Source organism: Symsagittifera roscoffensis, chromosome 5, assembly GCF_963678635.1.
Source record: "Symsagittifera roscoffensis chromosome 5, txSymRosc1.1, whole genome shotgun sequence".
Classification (NCBI taxonomy): domain Eukaryota; kingdom Metazoa; phylum Xenacoelomorpha; order Acoela; family Convolutidae; genus Symsagittifera; species Symsagittifera roscoffensis.
The window spans coordinates 20,702,305-20,721,838 of NC_087066.1; the positions used below are offsets into that span (position 1 = coordinate 20,702,305).

At 35.4% G+C, this 19,534-nt stretch overlaps 2 protein-coding genes across 2 annotated transcripts in view; both read right to left on the reverse strand.

The window, feature by feature from the left end:
• The window catches only part of LOC134846899 (dynein axonemal heavy chain 1-like), a 513,436-nt gene that overhangs the window by 289,460 nt on the left and 204,442 nt on the right, over window positions 1-19,534 (reverse strand). The gene's annotated exons all lie outside the window — the stretch shown is intronic.
• The window catches only part of LOC134846258 (innexin unc-9-like), a gene marked incomplete in the record, with an annotated part of 40,883 nt that overhangs the window by 4,824 nt on the left and 16,525 nt on the right, over window positions 1-19,534 (reverse strand).

The window sequence follows — 19,534 nt, forward strand, 5'->3', positions numbered from 1 at the left end:
TTAATAGCACCTTTGCAAATATTTCTGTGATTTTGAACACGATGATATAATAATGAATTTGATGAAAATTTGACTAAAAAGAGTTCAGAAATAGAAGACAAACAAACACATTTCACAAAAAATTTGAAATAACCGGATCCAGTTCAAATCAAGCATATTGAGAATATAAGCTTTTAAAATTAAATTAACAATTTAGAAGGAAGATTTCATAGAATCCGAACTCTCTAATTCAGACAGCATAAAAATTTAAACAATAGAAAATAGTCTAATGTTAGGCTTACTTCCTCAGATGTCTATAAAATGGGAAAAAAACTAGGCTAATTTCACCAAATATCGACGTTTCCACAAAGCGATCACCCACCGAGCACCCTGGTGGTGAAGTCGCATAGAGTGACTTGTGGGAATCTGGGGGAGTTTTCCCAGTTCTGTCCAATCCACAGACGTCGAAGCACGTCCAGTCCGTAGAAGCGGTAATCATAGCCGAGCCACAGATCCAGGGCTATAATCTGGACGCAGACATTGGTCAAGCAGAGTGCCTGCGTCGCTCAAAGGTCAAAGGTTTGTGTACAGTTGAATAATATTACTACTCAATTTGGTTAAATTTGATTTGGAAGAAAGTACAGATTTATATAATCAAAAGTTATTACAACGATACAGAAAAATTCAAACTGTTCTGGCGAGATGCTACAGGAACTAAAATTGATCCAACACCTTTTTTGCTTTTTTGTATCAGCCAAGTCACAAGCGAAACCCGATAAAAAGTTCTCAAATGAGGTCGCCGGCGTGGTTTGACCTTTGAGGCTAAGTATGAGATGATGAGGAAGTTTCCGTATCGTCTGCTGCACACCGGGAGGATGATGGCCCTGGAGAGGAGTGCCCGGACCCTCTTTCCCACACTACGCTGCGACCCCTCCACCTCCCGATGACTATACATTAGCAACACCATCTCAGCACTAGGTTTTTCTTTCAGTTTCCCTACCCCTCGTTAACTTGGAATATAAAGTTGCCTTAAAGAGTTCCGTACTTTCTTCGATAGTCAGATCAAAAACTGTTCAATTGCATGATTTTTTTTTACTTTGTTCACTTGTTAACAGCTATCATACAAAAAAATAAATTTGTAAACAAGCAAACTGTGCTCTGAGTTAAGCTTCTCTCTTAAAATTAACCAGATCCTGAGGAGCTAACCACAGTTTTAAAAAAACGCCTCCGCCTATTCACAGCCAGAATAAATTAATTTGAACAATTCCCTCCCAATTGACTATGTATAGAGTATAGACGAGGCTCGGGTTGACGTACATAAAAGAAAAATACTTATCATACAATTTTACATATGGCGACTATGGAATAAGCTTATCATAACAATTTTCATACAAAATTTAAAAACTGTATTAAACGTTTTTAGAGAAATACTTCTGTTCTATTTCCATCTTTTGAATCTTTCTGCTCGATAAAAACATGATTTTAATTTTGTCAACCGAGGGGTTTTGAATCTAATTGATTCAGGTTTGACCTTTTCCACTCTTGTTACTCGAAAAAATCAATAAGTTCAATAAGTTACATAACACTGTGGGTCGAAATCAAGGAAGCACGTTTTGCCTCTCTCTCGCTCCATTTAATTAAAGCAGCTCTCATTTCATTCCTCGAATATTTTCTTTTTTAAAGTACCGCAATGAATGAAGGGCGAAATGTGTGAGGGGTCAAATGAGTTTCTATAAATAGATCTAGATAGATCAAGAGATAAGCGAAACATGCTTCCTTGATTTCGAGAAACAATGTTATATAACTTATTGAACAATTTTCTTTCTTTTTTAAAGTAACAGTGGTGGACAGGTCAGATAAACCTGAATCAATTCAATTCAAACCTTGCGTTTAAGAATATTTTATTCATAGGTACTTTGGTTTTTTTAGTCATAAAGTATTACCTGTCACTTTTTGAGCATTTGAAAATTGAATTTCGGTAATTGCTTTTCTTTTACCAAAACGGGTGGCAATTTCCTAGCTTTGTAAAGGCTTCAGCTCAATGCTAAAACAGCTTTACAGGTTGCTACAAAAAGATTTTCTCAGGAAAAGGGCGGTTCGCTTTCCCTGAAAAATTAAAATTGAGGAAGCTTCAGAAGTTTCGACAAAAGAGAACCAATTCCTAAAAATTGGGAGACAATTTAAAGACATTTAGAAAAACAAAGAAGACATAATTTAATTCCCACTCATCGTAAAAAATCGTATCGCTTCGTTGTTAGTTGAACCTGAGACAAAATTTGTCAAAATGGGCAGCCGTGTATTGGAGTGTCCTGGCCCATCTTCTGTTTTCGAACGTGAATTCGAAGCTATTGAGGATGCCGACCATTTTGGGCAGATTGATACCGGAAGTGAAGCAGGTGGCCCGCCAGAGTACTTTGGGGAGAGTGAATAGAATGGCTTGGATTGAGAGTAAAATGGGAACCCATTGGTAGTAACGGATCTCCACAGCTAATTACACGACACATTTGAGGAAAGATGTTGACCAGCGTTTGAATTGAGATATAATTTAACTTTAAATTCTATATTTAAGTGAGTTGACATAAATTACCGAAGTTGAGTTCAAGCAATATTTTTGTGTTAGCTTTACTCTTGCCAAACTTAGGTCAAAAATGTCATAGAACAGTGCAGGGGGCGGATCTAGGATTTTCTCGACGGTAAGCGGATTTGCAAAAATTTAAAATTTGTCGACCTGACCTTTTTTAGGTCGTCCAAATTGATTTTCTGAGCTCTACCCATGCACTGAAAAGACCCTGTTTTGGCCAAACTTTCTGCGCCGCAGGCAAACTTTTAGGCAGTTTTCGGAAAATTTTGACCAAAAAACGCGCCTTTTCGGCGCACGCTCTCCCCTCAAAATTAGCATATATTGGCGCCAAAGGCTCCTTTAGAAACTTTTTAGGGTCCGTCACCAAGTATGGATATCTCACAATAGTACAAAGGGGGACCCTTAAGGCCGGCAAGGGGTCGAATCCCTGAGGGGAGGTGTCCGCCCGCCCCCACAATCCGCCCCTGGAACAGTGCAAAATTTGGTCTGCGAGTTTTCAAAAATCATAAAAAACAAGTTGCCAACATTTACTGGTTCGTTGGCATTTTCTATTGAAAAGACATATCGGTTGGCGTTTTTAACTGAATTAAAACACATACACAGGTGAACATCAGACCTCTCCTATAGTGGACATTGTTAAGTGCGATGTGATTGTCGAATGAGATAAAGTAAGTGTTGGAAATCCAGCAGATGTTGTCAGTATACTCCACCCATGCGCGGGAAAAGTGGGCTGGGCACCAACAGTTGATTGGTTCGCCTGGTTGAGAGAGAGAGAAAGAAGAGGAAAAGAGACACTGGCGCAATGAAAAACTTCAACTTGATGACTTGCCCGGGTCAACTTCCATGCTCAAAAAAATGCTTGTCATACATTTTCATAAATGGTAAAATGGTGTTTAATGGGAAATTGCTTATCAAACAATTTCATACAAGATAATGCTTGTCATTCCTTTTCATAGACGGATTGCAAGGAGAAAAAAACGTATCATACAGTTTCTATCAATAAAAATTGCATGATAGAATAAAATTTTCCAAAATAAAAAGGGGACATTTTTCTCTTCTTTTTTTCGCAAAATCGGTTCACTGCTCTAAAATGTGATTTTTTATAAAGTAGAACAGATGAAAAATTTTTGATACAAAAATCAAAATGGACTATGAAATATATATGTGAACGCAAATTTAATACTTTGTATTTTAATATGACAGACAAAACAAGACTGCTCGTATCAGGGCGAAGACCTGAATGTTCCGACTGCCTTTTAAAGTTTATGTAGCAGCAGTAATAACATAAAAATTTAAATGAAATAAAATAAAATGAAAATTTTTTTTCTAAAATTTGAAATTTTTTATGAAAATCATCTCCCCACACGCCATATAAAGTACAAAATGAGAGATTTCGTTCCTTTAAACAAATCAATTGTGGCAAATAAGCTTCGTTCAACCAATTTGGAACGATTTATAAGACGGATTAAATCTCCGCTTACGCGTTAATAGCGCGAATTATATCGCGCGTTAATTGTCCCAAATTGGTCAAAATGGCCAGTATGGCAATCTTTAAACCCTCATAACTTTACGAAACATGATCACAGGTGAAATATCTTTACAAATTTAAGCTCAGGACAACACTGGCTTTCGAATGATATAAGAAATTCCGTCAAAAATGGCTAGTTAAAAAGTCGAAATTTGTCTGAAGAAAAAAAAACCCACCCCGAGCACAAATATTCCGTTACTTTCGTATCGAAAGTCGGAACAATAAAATCGGTTAAAACATAGCTCATAATTTTCAGTGAATGACAAGAAGACGGTTCTGATCCAGACAGTGAACTTAACAGCCAGAGTTGAGATTCAGTAAAGCAACTAATAATGGAGCCTCTTCGAAAACCACGGATATACAAAAGTTGACTAACTAAAGGTTAAAAGAACAAGACTGCTCGTATCAGGGTGAAGCCCTGAATGTTCTAACTGCCTTTTAAGGTTTATGGAGCAGTAATCACATGAAAAAATTGAATGTAATAAAACAAAATGAATTTTTTTTTCTGAAATTTGAACTTTTTAATGTCAATCATTTCCCCACACGCCTTATAAAGTACGAAAGAATAGATTTCGCTGCTAGTAACAATCAATTATGGCAAATAAGTTTATTTCAACCAATTTGGAACGATTTCTAGAACGGATTAAATCGTCGCTTACGCGGTAAAAGTGCGAAATATATCCCGCGTTAATTGTTCCAAATTGGCCAAAACGCCAATTTTTAAACCCCCATAATTTTACAAAAAATGATTACAGGTGAAATTTTTTTTCAAATTTAGGCTCAGGACAACAATACTTTTCGAACGAGATAAAAAATTTTTTAAAAATTTCATCAATCAAAAATGGCTAGTTAAAAAATCGAATTTTGTCTGAAGAAAAAAAACCCCACACCGAGCACAAATGTTCCGTTACTTTCGTATCGAAAGTCGGAACAATAAAATAGAAAAATTGAATGGAAATGTTTCTTTTCTATTCCATATGAAAAGTGCAGCGAAGTCCACTGGACTTCGAAAAGACAAAAAAAGTGTCTAATTAAGAATGAGAGTCAAATTAACTAAAAACTCAATTCGCCACAACTAAAGCAGGAGCAAGCTACCCAATTAGATGAAAATTTTTAGCCAAATTTGAATCACTAACTATTACAGCAGTTAGACTTGTTTTTGTTTGTTTGAAGGCAATCATGTTCTGAAACAATTATTCGCTTACCGTCTATTTTTTTCCAATTATCCGACAAACGCCCTAATTTTGTTTGTTTTCCTCGTTATTAAGTTCACTGTCTATATTAGACTCGTCTTGCCATTCACCCCATTTTCAACCATCAAAATTTTCCAAGTTAAATATTCATAGAATTATACAGTTAGTGCTTTTTTTCCGGAAGAAATTGACATGGCAAATCTTCTTATGTGAGTTTATTGCAACTAAACCATTAGAGCTTCTTATTTGAGAAGATCCTTGGTTAGTGTGCTTTCCGACAACGCGAAACTATAAAGTAAAGCTCAAAGCATGTATATATATATACAGGGGCGGATCTAGGATTTTCTCGAGGGGGGGCGGATTTTGGAAAAAATTTTCCAAAATTTTGACGACCTTTTTTTTTTTTTTTAGTCGACCAAATTGATTTTTCGAGCTCTCCCAAAGCACTGTTTTTGCCCCTATTGTGGCAAAATTTTCTGCGCCGCAGGCGAATTTTGGAAAAAAACAGTCAAAAAAGCCGTTTTTGGGCACTTTTTGAAAAATTTTGACAAAAAAATTGCGTTTTTTTTGGCGCGCGCTCCCCCTCAAAGTTAGTATATATTGGCGCCAAAGGCGCCTTTAGAAAAATATTAGGGTCGGTCCGCCAAAAATGGATTTCTGAAAAAGTATCAAAGGGGGACCCTTTGGGTCGGCAGGGGGTCGAATCCCTGAGTCGAAAATATATATATAATATATTATTTATAGAAAAATGCTGGTCAAAACGTTGTCATGTATGGTAAATTGTTTGCCTTACAACTTTCGTATAAGTTTCTGTACGCATGGAAGTAAGTTGAATTGCATGACAAAAATTTTGTCATTTGTGGAAATTATACGACTAAAAGTTATGTTCAATACGGGTAGAAAATATTGCGTGGGATGTCGTGTATTTCCTGTGGTCATGTCAATTATTTTTTTTTCATAGCCGACTACAATTTCATCATGTCGTGTTTTCAGAAATGAAGTCGGTCAATTCCAAATGTTTGAGTTTGGGGTACATTTGGTATCGTGTTCACTGTTGTTCAACTATTTTGGGTGTTCCTAAATGCTGGTTAATGAATTCGTAACTTATCTGGGTCTTTTTTGTCAATTAGAACTTATTCCATTCAGTGTTATTATTGTTTGTACGGCTGGTTTCTCCTCTTTCTCTCTCTCTCTCTTTCTCTCTCTTCGAGAGAGTCTTTGAGGTATTCATACATTTGAAGAAACTAACCGACGTACTGCTTAGAAGATACCAAAAAGGCAAGGGCCACAAAAATAGAGGTGGAATAAACATAATGAAGACTGTCCAAGAAGTCGCCACAGTTATTCGAGGGAAATAGTTTGTGAAAAATGTGTGAAATCATCATAGTTGGTGCGAAAATTTTATATATTTGTAAATAAGATGACAATAATTACAATTTTCCAAAATTTTGTTTGAGAAACACTTCTACACAAGGAAGCTCACGATAACGCAGAAAATACGGAAATTACTGGAAAAATAAGTATTTAGTAGTTGGCAGTTTTTGTCTATATTTTGCATGAAAACGGGATGGACGAGCCAAGTTTTTAGTGCGATAAATCCCCGGGGTTAGTGTGATAGGTCCCCACATTTGGGCTCATTCATCCCATTCCATGACAAACTTATTCGACCCTTTTTTTAAAAAAAAAACCAATTGTGGGATTTGAACCCATCTCTGTATGCCTAAATCTTCTGTCAAATCTTCGTTCTATCAATATTTTAAGGTCTATTTCTATTCACTCTATTTTTATGATGGTGCTCAAAAAGATTCTGAGGGTTTGTTCGCTCTCAAAATCTTCAAACCTAAGACCAGCAAATCCGAAACCCTATTTTTTGGAGTAATGCTTGTATGGGTTGTTGTTTATAGTCTCATGAGTTTCTCTAAAATGTATGCTCAATTCATCCCGAAGATTCTGAGAGCGAACAAACTTCTGGCGTTTTTTGAGTTTTCTTTCGAAAAGAGGTTATTGAGGTCGTGATTCAGATATTGTTTTTGACTATTTTCAACTTTTGGAATAAAATATTAGTCAGGTGGTCATGTTAAATTTTGTAATTTTGTAGTTTTGTCTCCTCAATTATTCGTTCATTGATATTTTGACGGGCCGAATGAAACCTAAAAGTTTAGCTTAATAATAATCATTATAAATTTGTTTTCAAGATGGGAATAATTTGTTTATTATTTACGAAGTTTATTTTAAAAACGTCAAAATATCAATTATCAGGCCTTTATCAGGTATTTAAATGCATTGATGTCATTTATCAGTTAGATGCCTAATCAGCGCTCATTGAACAAAAAACCAAAAAGCGGTACACTTTGCTATTTATGAGCTTCATTGTCAAATAATGCTGGTTGGAGCTGAATTTAAGATAGATATGAGTATGGCCTCAAGTTCATCAGCTTGTTCAAATTTTTGAAAGCATACGCTAAAATAAAGCATGGGGATGCGTATTTTTCAAAAAAGCAAAGATAAAGGCGCATAATGGCGTGTCCAACGCAAATTCTACTGAATTGGAAAAAAAAAACAGTAAATAATTGACCTCGAAAGATTTAGATGGTTCAAAATAACGAAGAAATATGACAAAGAAAAGACACAGAAGTTCGCAATGTGGTAACTCGATATGGTATTATTAACTCAATTTAACCAGGGTGTTTCTGATTTATTGTTTTCATTTCAAATTCAATTACGAACTGGCCTGACCAGAAGATAACTCTTAATTGAGTTTATAGAGATGCCAAACTGGATTTACGATTTTTTTTTCGCCAAAAAGTCACTCTTCTTTAGTCTTTTTAAATGGTTATTTTTGTGTTAAACCAATTTTGAAGTGCACTATAAAACAACTAAAAACAGCGCCATTGGGTCAAAAAGATAAAAATTAAAGAGAATCTCCAATAATGCTTTTACTCTTGTACCTGGAGGCAGTATAGTCCAACTTTATCAATTCTACCGAGATAGATAAAACGATCCAACGCAAAGTAACGCGATAGTCTCGAGTAAGTTCTTGGAGAAGGTTTTTTTTAAATTGGAATTTTAACTAATTCCCCGTAGAAAGAAAGAAGAGTGTATTCAATCTATTTCAAAATTACTTCGTGAGAACCGCATGTGAAAAATTTTGTTTCGAGTCAAAAAACTTATGAAACTTAAAACATCATGTTATCTTTGAAAGCTACATATCGTTGACTTCCAAAAAAGCATTTTTCTCAATAAGAGATATAAGGTACTTTTCTGGAAACACGTTTAAATCGTGGTTCTTTTACATCTCTTAATCAGATAGCAAAATTTATTTTGGAAGCGAAGACTTAACAAGAATGATCTTCTTAGGGCGAAGCCCTGAATGTTCCGACTGCCTTTTAAGGTTTATGGAGTAGCGTTTATTTTTAAAAAATGTCACTTTCAACTACAGAAAATATGAAAGAAAATCAATGTACTAAATAGACTAAATAGCAAAGTAGCAATGCATGTAGCAAAGTACTAAGTAGATTAAATAGCATACCTCAACTCAATTTGGAACAATTTTTAACACGGATCAAATCAAATCTCCGCTTACGCCTTAAAAACACAAAATAAATTGCGCGTTAAATATCTCAAATTGACCTAATTGGCAATCTTTAAACCCCGCATAATTTTTCAAAAATCAATCTTAGTCAACACATTTTTTCAAATTTGGGCTCAAGGCAACAATACTGACTAGTGAAAAAGTCCAAACTTCTCTCGAAAAAAATCCACCCACAAATATTTTGACACTTTCTTCGAAAGTCGGAACAATTATCCGCCGGACTAAACGTTTGCTATTATACAGAGTCCTCTCTACTTTTATGACATAGAAAATAAACTCCGAAAATTCGCCGAGAAATTGTTTTAATGAATAAAAGATTTATAATATATTTTCTGCGTGGTTTAATTTCAGGATGGGGATTTGATAGAAATTTGATGAAGATGAGAGTGTTAACTTGGTTTTTTCGGCTTTTTTTTACATTTTTTTCAGATTTTCACAACTTTTGCAGTTTTTATTTTTATTTTCTTCTAGAAAATTTTTTTTTCACTGCAGTTGCAAGTGCGCTGTTCTATTTCAAAAACTCTTCAGCAAAAAGAATAACAAGTTTCTATTTTCTCGTTCAATTTGAAATCAGAATACCTTTAACAAAAGTATATCCCCAAGTTTTTACTGTGGTCGCGTATTATGAAAAAGGATCACTGGTAAAAATTTCTTTTTAAATTTTGGCTCAGGGCAACATTTTGTTTCGAATGATATAACAAACATTCCGTCGAATGTTACTATTTAAAAAAATAATTATTTCGAGAAAAAATTAGCTTGGGGTCACAAATATTTGATTGGAGTCACATACATTTGCTTAGGGTCAAAAAGATTCAGTCACTTTCTTAGAAAATCGGAACATTACAAGCGAGTTTAGTAGATAAAGACCGATTAGAATTTTTCGGGGCAATTTTAAGTATCTGAAAGCAAGATCCTAGCGGGCCACTTGTGATACCCTTCTTCAAATTTTTCAGAAGTGATTTGCAGATACGAAAAAATTTTGGTGGTTTATTTGTATGTGTACATAAGCACTAGAGTCTGTATTGCGGGAGTCATTAAGTCGAGTGTGAAAAAACCAACCTAAGTAAAAAGCACCCGAGTATGTAAGACAGGCTAAAAGACGCCATAGCAGCTAATTTTGCAAGACTTTCGTAACTGTTACATTGCTGTTACGTAACCATTGTTTAACCATTATGTATTTTAGACTGATTTTTGCTGCGGCTGACTTATCCTTCAGCTGGTTTATCAACCACCGTTTAAGGCACCGAAGACAAAAGACATACTCTACGACACTTTAAAATGATTTAACATAATTTTTATCCTCATATTTTATAATGACTTTCAAAAAATGATTGGCCTAAGAAAGTCGTCCGTTTTATTTAAAGCTACGCATGTTTGAAATTGCCAATTTGGCATTCAAAATTTTCTTGAAAAGGGCAAAATTAACCGCAATGTATAAAGCAAATTGTCTGTGATTTAATTGCCATGAGACAAAAAAAAGCGTAGAGTTTGAGAGACAAATATCTGAAAGACTCGTAATAAAATACACCTCAAAGTTACAAGAAACTCAGCCAATGGTTAGCAAAATGTGTACTGAATTTTGATTGAGAAAATACTTTGGGGTTTAAATCGCATTTTTTGAAGAAAAAACATTTGAGGCTTTTCCGAAAAATTTAGCGAGAAAACGCCAAAAAAGGATTGGTTCAAAAAAATGTAATAACGAAAAAATTCTACAAGAAAAGCAGAATATTCGATGAGAAAACGTTCATCAAAAAGGCAGAGTAACTCACATGTTCCTGCTTGGGTCCACTTTTTTGATCCGTTAAACATCCATGATTTGGGATAGGCTAGCTCTGTGGAACAGAGGAAGAAACCTGAACGATTACAGCTGCAATAGTGGTGCCACGTGAAAGTTTTAGTCGCAAAAAAAACGGCCCTGATTCGCAAAAAAAATCGCTTCGCTTAACAAAACAGCACAGTCTCTAATGTGGGGAAATAAGAGAAACGGACTATGTTTAGACAGGCTCTCTGATAGATTCTCTGCCAATCGCAGAAACCACAGTTAAAATATCATCAAAAATGTCAAATTTTGTTCACCAGTATGTTTGTAGATCACTGAATGTTTTAAAATTACAATGAAATTGATAAAAATTGATTTTAAAAAACTACAGAGCTTTCAAAGACTAATTAGAATGGTAGAAAAACTAAAATTATTATAAACCTAGAGAACTTTTTGACATCCAGCTTATTCCAATATGAGGTTCTTCTCTACAAATTTTCTCCTTATAACTTTAATATATTTTTTTTCATGCAATTTTTCAAAACTTTCATTTTGCTGTTTTTTACTCTGAAAGCTGCAAAAACTGTAGCTTAGATCGAAACTCGCAACAAAATCACTTGGCTTTCATTTGATCAGTTAAGCAAAATCACTTGACTTTCATTTGATCAGAAAATATTGAAAACCAGGAAATTTTGGACAAAATCAAAGTGTAAATTAATACGACCACTTAGCTAGCCTCAATTCAATTTGGAACAATTTTGTTGTGCGGGATAATTCGCTACGCATAAACAAATCGCGTTACACTCTCCAGCATTATGAACGAACTCTTCAAAGCGCACATAATTTAGTCCAGAACATGACCAATTTAGCAATTTTCAAACCCCCCGATCTTCAGAAAAAATGATCGGAGGTAACATATCTTTTTAAATTTGATTTTAAGAAGTTGATATCGTCAACGGATAAAAAAAATTTTGTTGAAAACTATTATTTCGATCGGCTAAAATCGACTGAAAAAAAAATTACACCGAGTATAAATATTCCGTTTTCTTCGAACGTCGGAACAAAAACGCTGTATAGTAAGAGCAAGTTGTAAATTGGTCCACGGGAGTGAAGTAATTATGGGATAATGAGCTATAGTTCGAGCGGAGTTGTTCGCTAACGATCGATAGGTAAAAGAAACTGTCAAAAACCATACATTGCAAGGCCGGAACTGTCGAAAACTTCGATGCGATAAGTTGCGAAGTCTTTAAATGGTATATTGCTAATTGGAATGATTGGAAAACGATGAACAGGAAAATCACATCCACTAAATAATTTCCCGCTAATTCTGAACTCTTTTTATAGCCACTTATGAGGAGCGCAATGGTTTGTATAATGAGCTGGTAAACACAAAATGGGAAAGTTGCAAACTGGGATATTTTTTGCTATTTTGGAAAATCATATCTTTTCTTGATTATTTTGCCTCAAAAATCCGATAATCCCCATCAAAACCATGAATGCTCGCAAAAAATAGGCAAAATTTGCCCAACATTTTCGAATTTTTTAATAACTTTTTCGAACAAAAATTGCCAAAAGATCAATTAAATCCATTTATTTTGATTGTATCGAATGCTTATCTAATGACTATCTCTGCTGATTTGCGAATCAAAAACAAAAAACGATATGGGCTTTTATTTTGTTGTAATTTCAACAGAAAAAAAATCAAGCAAATTGTTTTCATCTGCAAAACCCCGCAAGTTTCATCAACAATTTAAAATAAATCAGATTAAAAAAACCTAAGCTGACATTAAAAAACACCAAATTAAAGTTTAACAGATGAAATATAATCATAATGATATTCATATTAAATTATTTTCAAATCGGTATGTAACAATCAAAGCTCGATTTATTTATAATTCGAAGAAGCACTAATTTATTTGTGAGACCATCGGGAAATCTTTCAATCTGTCAAGTGACGTGCCTTCCGGGCAATTATTCAACATAACAGTCGTATTTCATAGCTAAATTTTTTCATTCATCTTCGGTGTGTTTACCGATATGATTACGCCTATTCGATAGCCAAATCAGCCCTTTGCATTTCTTTAAGTTGTTCAATATTTTTTTTCATGCGCAGCATATCGACTTGTTCCTTTTTTGTCATCCAATTTTTGCTGACTAGCTCTATCACTTTTCCTGAGAGAGACTGAGGGTCTCTGCTGTATGCTACTAGTGTATTCCTTGAGAATTCGATCAACCCCCAGGTCAGCTGACGTTCCGACTTCTCCTTCTCAGATGAATTGGTCGGCAACTTATCCGGGTGAAATTGCAGTGCTTTCCTCCTGAAACACTTCATGACATCCTCCTCTCTTATTTCGCCCAAGTTTCCATTCGGAAGAGGCACTTCTAGAATTAATAGCGCATCCACGATCACGTCTGCTTTCTGATCGTCCTCCGGTATTTTGCTCCATCCCATTTTATCCGCAAAATTCTTGGCGCCCATTTTACCAGCCCAGTAACCTACAATACCTCCAATCAGCCCACCTGCAAAAAAACCCAGCATGGTTCCCAGAGGTCCGAAAAAGCTCCCTGCAAGACCACCCACTACAGACAATCCCGAACTCACAGCTCCAGAAGTTACACTCGATGCGAAGTTCTCAAATGTGGCCACGGCAAACTGTTTAGCAGTGATTTTGCCGCGGAAAAATTGAACGACGTCGATGGTTAAATTCACGCCAAAAACTAAAGCTACTCCAATTGCATTTGCCTTGGTCGAGGAGACAGTCACATTTAAGAGGCCTCTTGTACTAATTTTTTTAGTTAATTCTGTTGCTAATATGAGACTTCCTTTGCTATAACTTATGCTTTGCAGAAATTGTCGGACAGGAACAGCAGCGTTGCCGGCGGTAGCTTGCACAATCTTCCAAAACAGTCTTTCACGCCTGTACAGATCCGGATCATAGAAGATCTGTTTCCATTCATCCGGATTGTCTTTGAACTTTTCCCACTCGAGCTTTTGAGTGACGTGGTTCGACTTTTGATTGACATGAAACTCCGCTGAGCAGATCACATGGAAAAAGTGCTCGATGGTTCCCGGATCCTCGTAGCATGTCTTACAAAACACGACGTCTCGATGATCCTGGCTTAGAGGTTGAGAATTAGTGCAGAAAGCGCCGCAAGTAAACGAGCAGACGCTTTCGAATTGATAGATGTGGCCATTCTCTGCAAGGAACATTTTGCAGTCCTCTTTGTCGATCGAGATAAGACTTTATGAAACCACCAAAATAAGACTTTATGAGATCTCCATAATTGGAAAGTGAGTGGAATTTGCGAATATCCAGAGAATTTTTGACCGAAAAATCGATCGCCGACTGCAGAACATTCTCGACTATTTTAGGGTTATTGGTCAGACGTTCAATGATCACATCGTGGTCCAATTTTTGAATCAGCAAATGTTTTCCGATGGGAACGTAGTTGAGCTCCGTGTACTCATTTTGTAAAGTCGAGGGAGGAGCTTTCAGAGCTTCCAACGCCCTCTGGATATTCCTTGCCTCTGGGTTTTTCACTACACTTGTTGCAACCTCTAGACACAACTTGAGGAGAGGTTCAATTTTTTGAAGACGAGAATAAATGACAGCTTTGGCAGGAAAAGGCGCATTCTGCTTTAGAACCTCGAAGACATGTCCAACTGACAAGACAATCGGCACAATGTCACTAACGTATGCAAAATGAAACATGTTTCTTGCATACCGCTTTTCCTCGACGTGTTTTGCTAGCTCGTAATTTCCAATCATGGGAGCACCAAAGGTCACGTTGACTACGTTCTCCGGATCTATAAGAGAACCATCGCGGGCGTTTTCAAGATCGTAAAGCAGCTTCATGTGAACTAAACAGGACACAGCGCCCCCTATAGAGCTACCGCAAGTCACAACTTGATCGACCTTGTTTATAATGGCAAGCTCAAATATTTCATCAGTAGAAACGGATTGCATCTTCTCGAGAAAGCCACCGTGAATTTTCCCAACGAAATTCAAATCGGTCTTGAACCCAATTTTGAAGTCAGGCACAACTTCTTTAAGGGTTTTAGCTCCTCTGAATGCAATAATTAGCGACTTTTTTTTACTTCCAGTTCCTTCCAAATTTGCTATAAATACGGAGGCAGGTTGTTTGTCAAAATAAACATCAGCCGCTATCAAAAGTGTTACGCTGTGAAATATTTTATTGTCCTTCAGGAACCTCAAGGGCCTATCATCGTAGGAAGCAAGTGAACAAAACAAAGCGTTTTGAACCAACTCTTTGTCCTGCCATTTCTCTCCATGCAATTTCCACCAGTAAGACCTTCCAGCAACCAATGATTTGTTTTCGGTGACTATCACTTCAGGATTCTCTTCATCTTCCGTTATGTCATACAGGATTTGAGGCGGATGCTCTTTTTGAAACTCACGAGCAATCTCACCGAGAATATTTTCACTAATTCTGAATGCCTTTGGATGTTGGGCGTTGTCCAAATAAACGCAAATTTTTCCCATCATTTCGAAACTTAATGAGTTCAGTTAGCGGCAAAATGACGTGAGTATACTTTTGCAAATAGCAAATTACAATGTTTTGATCCAAACATTTTCTTGGGAAAACTTTTTTAGAATTTCACCAGCCTTGAAAAATTGTAATTATCATAAATTTGATCAGAGCAGACTTATACAAACCTATTTTTTTAAAAACGCGTAAATTTTCAACAAAAAATAGAGTTTTTTTTCGCGCGCTTCCACATACTACCTTAAATATTATATATTATAATAAAGCTTTACGGTGGGCCTCAAAAGCGCGCGAAAAAAAATCGCAGTTTCTCGGTCAAAGTTTTCCCAAAAGGTCTAGGACTGTTTTTTCGAAAAAAAAATATTTTCAAAAAAGTCTTTATGGTGTTTGGGTAGAGCTCAAAAAATCATATTGGCTATATTAAGAAAAAAGTTGACGAAAATTTCATGAAAATCCACCCGCTCCATCCTTAATATCCTAGCTCAGACTGCAATAACAAAAGGAAAAAATTGTCTAAATATCTTGTCGTCTTAAAAATTTGTCGTCCTGTTTACCTAGCACCACTAGGCTCCATGAGCAGTTGCTCTGAAAGCTATTTTGGAATAAAAGCTGCAGAAAAAAAGCTGCTTTCTACTATTTTGATGTGCAGCGTCTTAAGCTATTGAAATAATTTAGACCATCAAGATAAAACTAATTCAAAGTGGTTATTTGAAGTTTCACGTTTCTTTTTTTTGTCAGTGTTATAGATACTATTTTTTGCCTTGATTGCATGGCAAGTTGGCGTTGAACGAAAAAAATTTAGAAATTGTGGGCTTGAATTTATTCAAAAAACTGACGTCTTTGAAAACAAACACAAGCGCATCGCATTGCTTCTTTGGCTGCTCAAATGAAAATTTAACAAGACTGCCCGTATCAGGGCGAAACGCTGAATGTTCCGACTGCCTTTTAAGGTTTATGGGGCAGTAATAACATTAAATAATTAAATGTATAAAAAATATGAAATTCTTTTTATTAAAATTTGAAATTTCTTATGAAAACCATCCCCCCACACGCCATTTAAAGTACAAAATGATAGATTTCGCTCCTTGTAACAAATCATTTATGGCAAATAAGCTTCTTTCAACCAATTTGGAATGATTTCTAAGACGGATTAACTCTCCGCTTACGCGTTAATAGCGCGAAATATATCGCACATTAATTGTCCCAAATTGGCCAAAATGGCAATCTTTAAACCCTCATAACTTTACACACAGGTGAAATATCTTTTCAAATTTGAGCTCAGGACAACAATACCTTTCGAATGATATAAAAAATTCCGTCAAAAAAGGCTAGTTAAAAAGTCGAAGTTTGTCTGAAGAAAAAAAACCCACCCCGAGCACAAATATTCCGTTACTTTTGTACGAAAGTCGGAACAAAAACTCGGCTGCAACTTTACCTCCATCCGAATGTTTCAAGGTTAGAATTATTTCAGAAATTTTAAGACATTGACCAATAAAATTTTAAAAAAGTATGGATCAAGCACTGAACAACCCCCCCTCCCTCCCCCCATGTGTGAAATTCCGTATAATATAACCCCTAGCCACATAATATTTTTGAAAATTAATATCTTATAAATCATGAATTTCAAAGAACCGCGCTGAATAAACTGCCTGAGAAGTTTTTTGCTTTGGAATAGCTGTTCTATGGCGTGAATTACCCCTAATTTTAATCACAGTTGTTTCTCGAAACATTTTTTTTCTATTAATTAGATATTTTTGTTTCAAAAATTAATTTGTGAGAAATGCATTTTTTATCGCCCTTAGCTGATATTTTACGGGGAGGGGAGATTGATCGGTTGATCCAAAATTATAGCGTATATTTTTCAAGTTTAGTCAATACAATACAAGAATCTTGTGAGCTACCCCCTTCTCTTGATTCTCAATAACAACTTTTAAAAAAGAAGACTGCTCGTATCAAGGCAAAGCCCTGAATGTTCCGACTGCCCTTTAAGGTTTATGGAGCAGTAGTGACAAAAAAATTAAAGGTAATAATATAAAATGAAATTTATTTTTTTTTATAAAGTTTTTTTTTATAAAATCATCATCCCACACGCTATTTAAAGTACAAAATGATAGATTTCGCTCCTTGTAACAAATCATTTATGGCAAATAAGCTTCTTTCAACCAACTTGGAACGATTTTAAGACGGATTAACTCTCCGCTTACGCGTTAATAGCGTGAATTATATCGCGCGTTAATTGTCCCAAGTTGACCAAAATGGCAGTCTTTAAACCCCATAACCTTACGAAAAATGATCACAGGTGAAATATATTTTCAAATTTGAGCTTAGGAAGGACAAGAATACCTTTTAAATGATATAAAAAAATTCCGTCAAAAATGGTTAGTTAAAAAGTCGAAATTTGTTAAAAAGTCGAAAGAAAAAAAACCCACCCCGAGCACAAAGATTCCGTTACTTTCGTATCGAAAGTCGGAACAAAAAACTCACTGGCCAAGCATATACAGGAATGGTTAACAATGTCTTAATACAACTCTGTTCACAAGCATATCTGATATGGAATGATCCTATTTGGCTAAATTTGCAATGCACAAACTTGAGAAATCTTGCAAATTTTTTGTAGTTTGATTAAGCCAAAAAGTATTGATGACAAACAGCTCCATAAATTGTCACGTCTATCATCTGATAAGATAAAAACAAACACTTGAGAACAAGTTTTATCAAAAAATCTGGAGAATCTAACACTAATACCCAGATAAAAGTATAACATAAAATGGAACTTAAGAAATTGGTGATAAAAAACGCATAACACACAAATTTTGGCGCAAAGATGATCTTTTTGCAATGTGAAAACGATAAAAAGAAAAGAATAAAACGTCCTGTTTTAATTGGACTACAGGACATTAAAGCTACAAGGCATTTAGCCAAATATTTTTTCCTTTTTTTAGTCACAGGTATAACAATTACATTATTTTAAGCTGATGAAATGCTTGGAACGATTTTAGAGACAATTTAATGCCGGTAGGAATTTAGGTTCAATTGGTGCAAAATAAAACCTTAAAGTAAATACCAGGTGTGAGATAGAGAATGTCATGTGACCCAATATATTTGCATTCAGTTCAAAGAAACTCAATTTGAGCCAAGTACAAGCTTTAGGTTGACTAGAATTAAAGTAAATACCAGGTGTGAGATAGAGAATGTCATGTGACCCAATATATTTGCATTCAGTTCAAAGAAACTCAATTTGAGCCAAGTACAAGCTTTAGGTTGACTCTTGCTTGAAGGACCGAATGCTTGAAAAATTTCAACCAATCAAAATCTCTAAGCGTTTCTATTGGCTAAATGCCTTTCTCACAAAATCGAAGTCAATATTAACAGAAAATGTATTAAATCAGTTGAAAATAATCAAAAATATTACAAATTGCGGGTTACAACCCCAAAACTTTTCAGATAATCATCAAGATTAATGAGGTCAAATCATAAGAATTTCTAAGTCTTGAAAACTGATCTGCTTATTGTCTAATCGGTCAATATTAATACTAATGGCCTGGATTTATTTTCTTACTTTGAGATTTTTGCGATTTACTTTGAGATTTTGAATACTCAATTTTAATTGGCTGAAAGTAAGCTAAAATTAATTTCAAGCATTCGGTCCTTCAAGCATGAGGGACGCCACCGTTTTTTGCAAAGCAAAGCCCTAAAAATTCTGACTGCCCATTAACTGGCCTCGAATAATTTTTGAGCTATAAAATAATGACAAGCTATAAATTATAAGCTGGTCGTATCAAATTGCAGGCTTTAACAATCGAGTCATATTTGGAATTAATTGGACCTATTATCTTACATCCAAGTATACACTTTCGCGTTACACATTCAGCATCAGGCTACAAAACCAGCAGTTTAGCTAGACTCATTTCGCAGCAACCGTATAATCGGATTAGTATAGTGGCGAGTGCAAACCTTCTGAAAACACGAAGATTAAGGGATCGTTCTCCCAAATGTAACATTATTTCGCAAGTCGGTCCGAATATTAAAACCACTTCGAGCATTTATACTCGTTACTTTTTTCTAAAGTCGCAACTACAATGTATGACTAAATCTTCCCGGATAGTTTTTGGCTATTGAAAAATTGACAAACTATCAACTTTTGGCTGATAATATTATGATTATAATTTGAAGCAAGTATGGAATCAACAAGCTGGCCTCAATTCAATTTGGAACCAATTTAAAGAGCGGGATAATTCGCGTTGCACTTTCAATGCTATTCAAGAACCCAACAAGTAGTTGTGTTAGACTCGTTTCAGGGCAACCGTAATTTAGTGAATAGTCAACAAGTTCTTCTAATGGTTTGACTTGATTTCAGAAAACCTCGGTCTTGATAAAATACAGCCTGGCTATT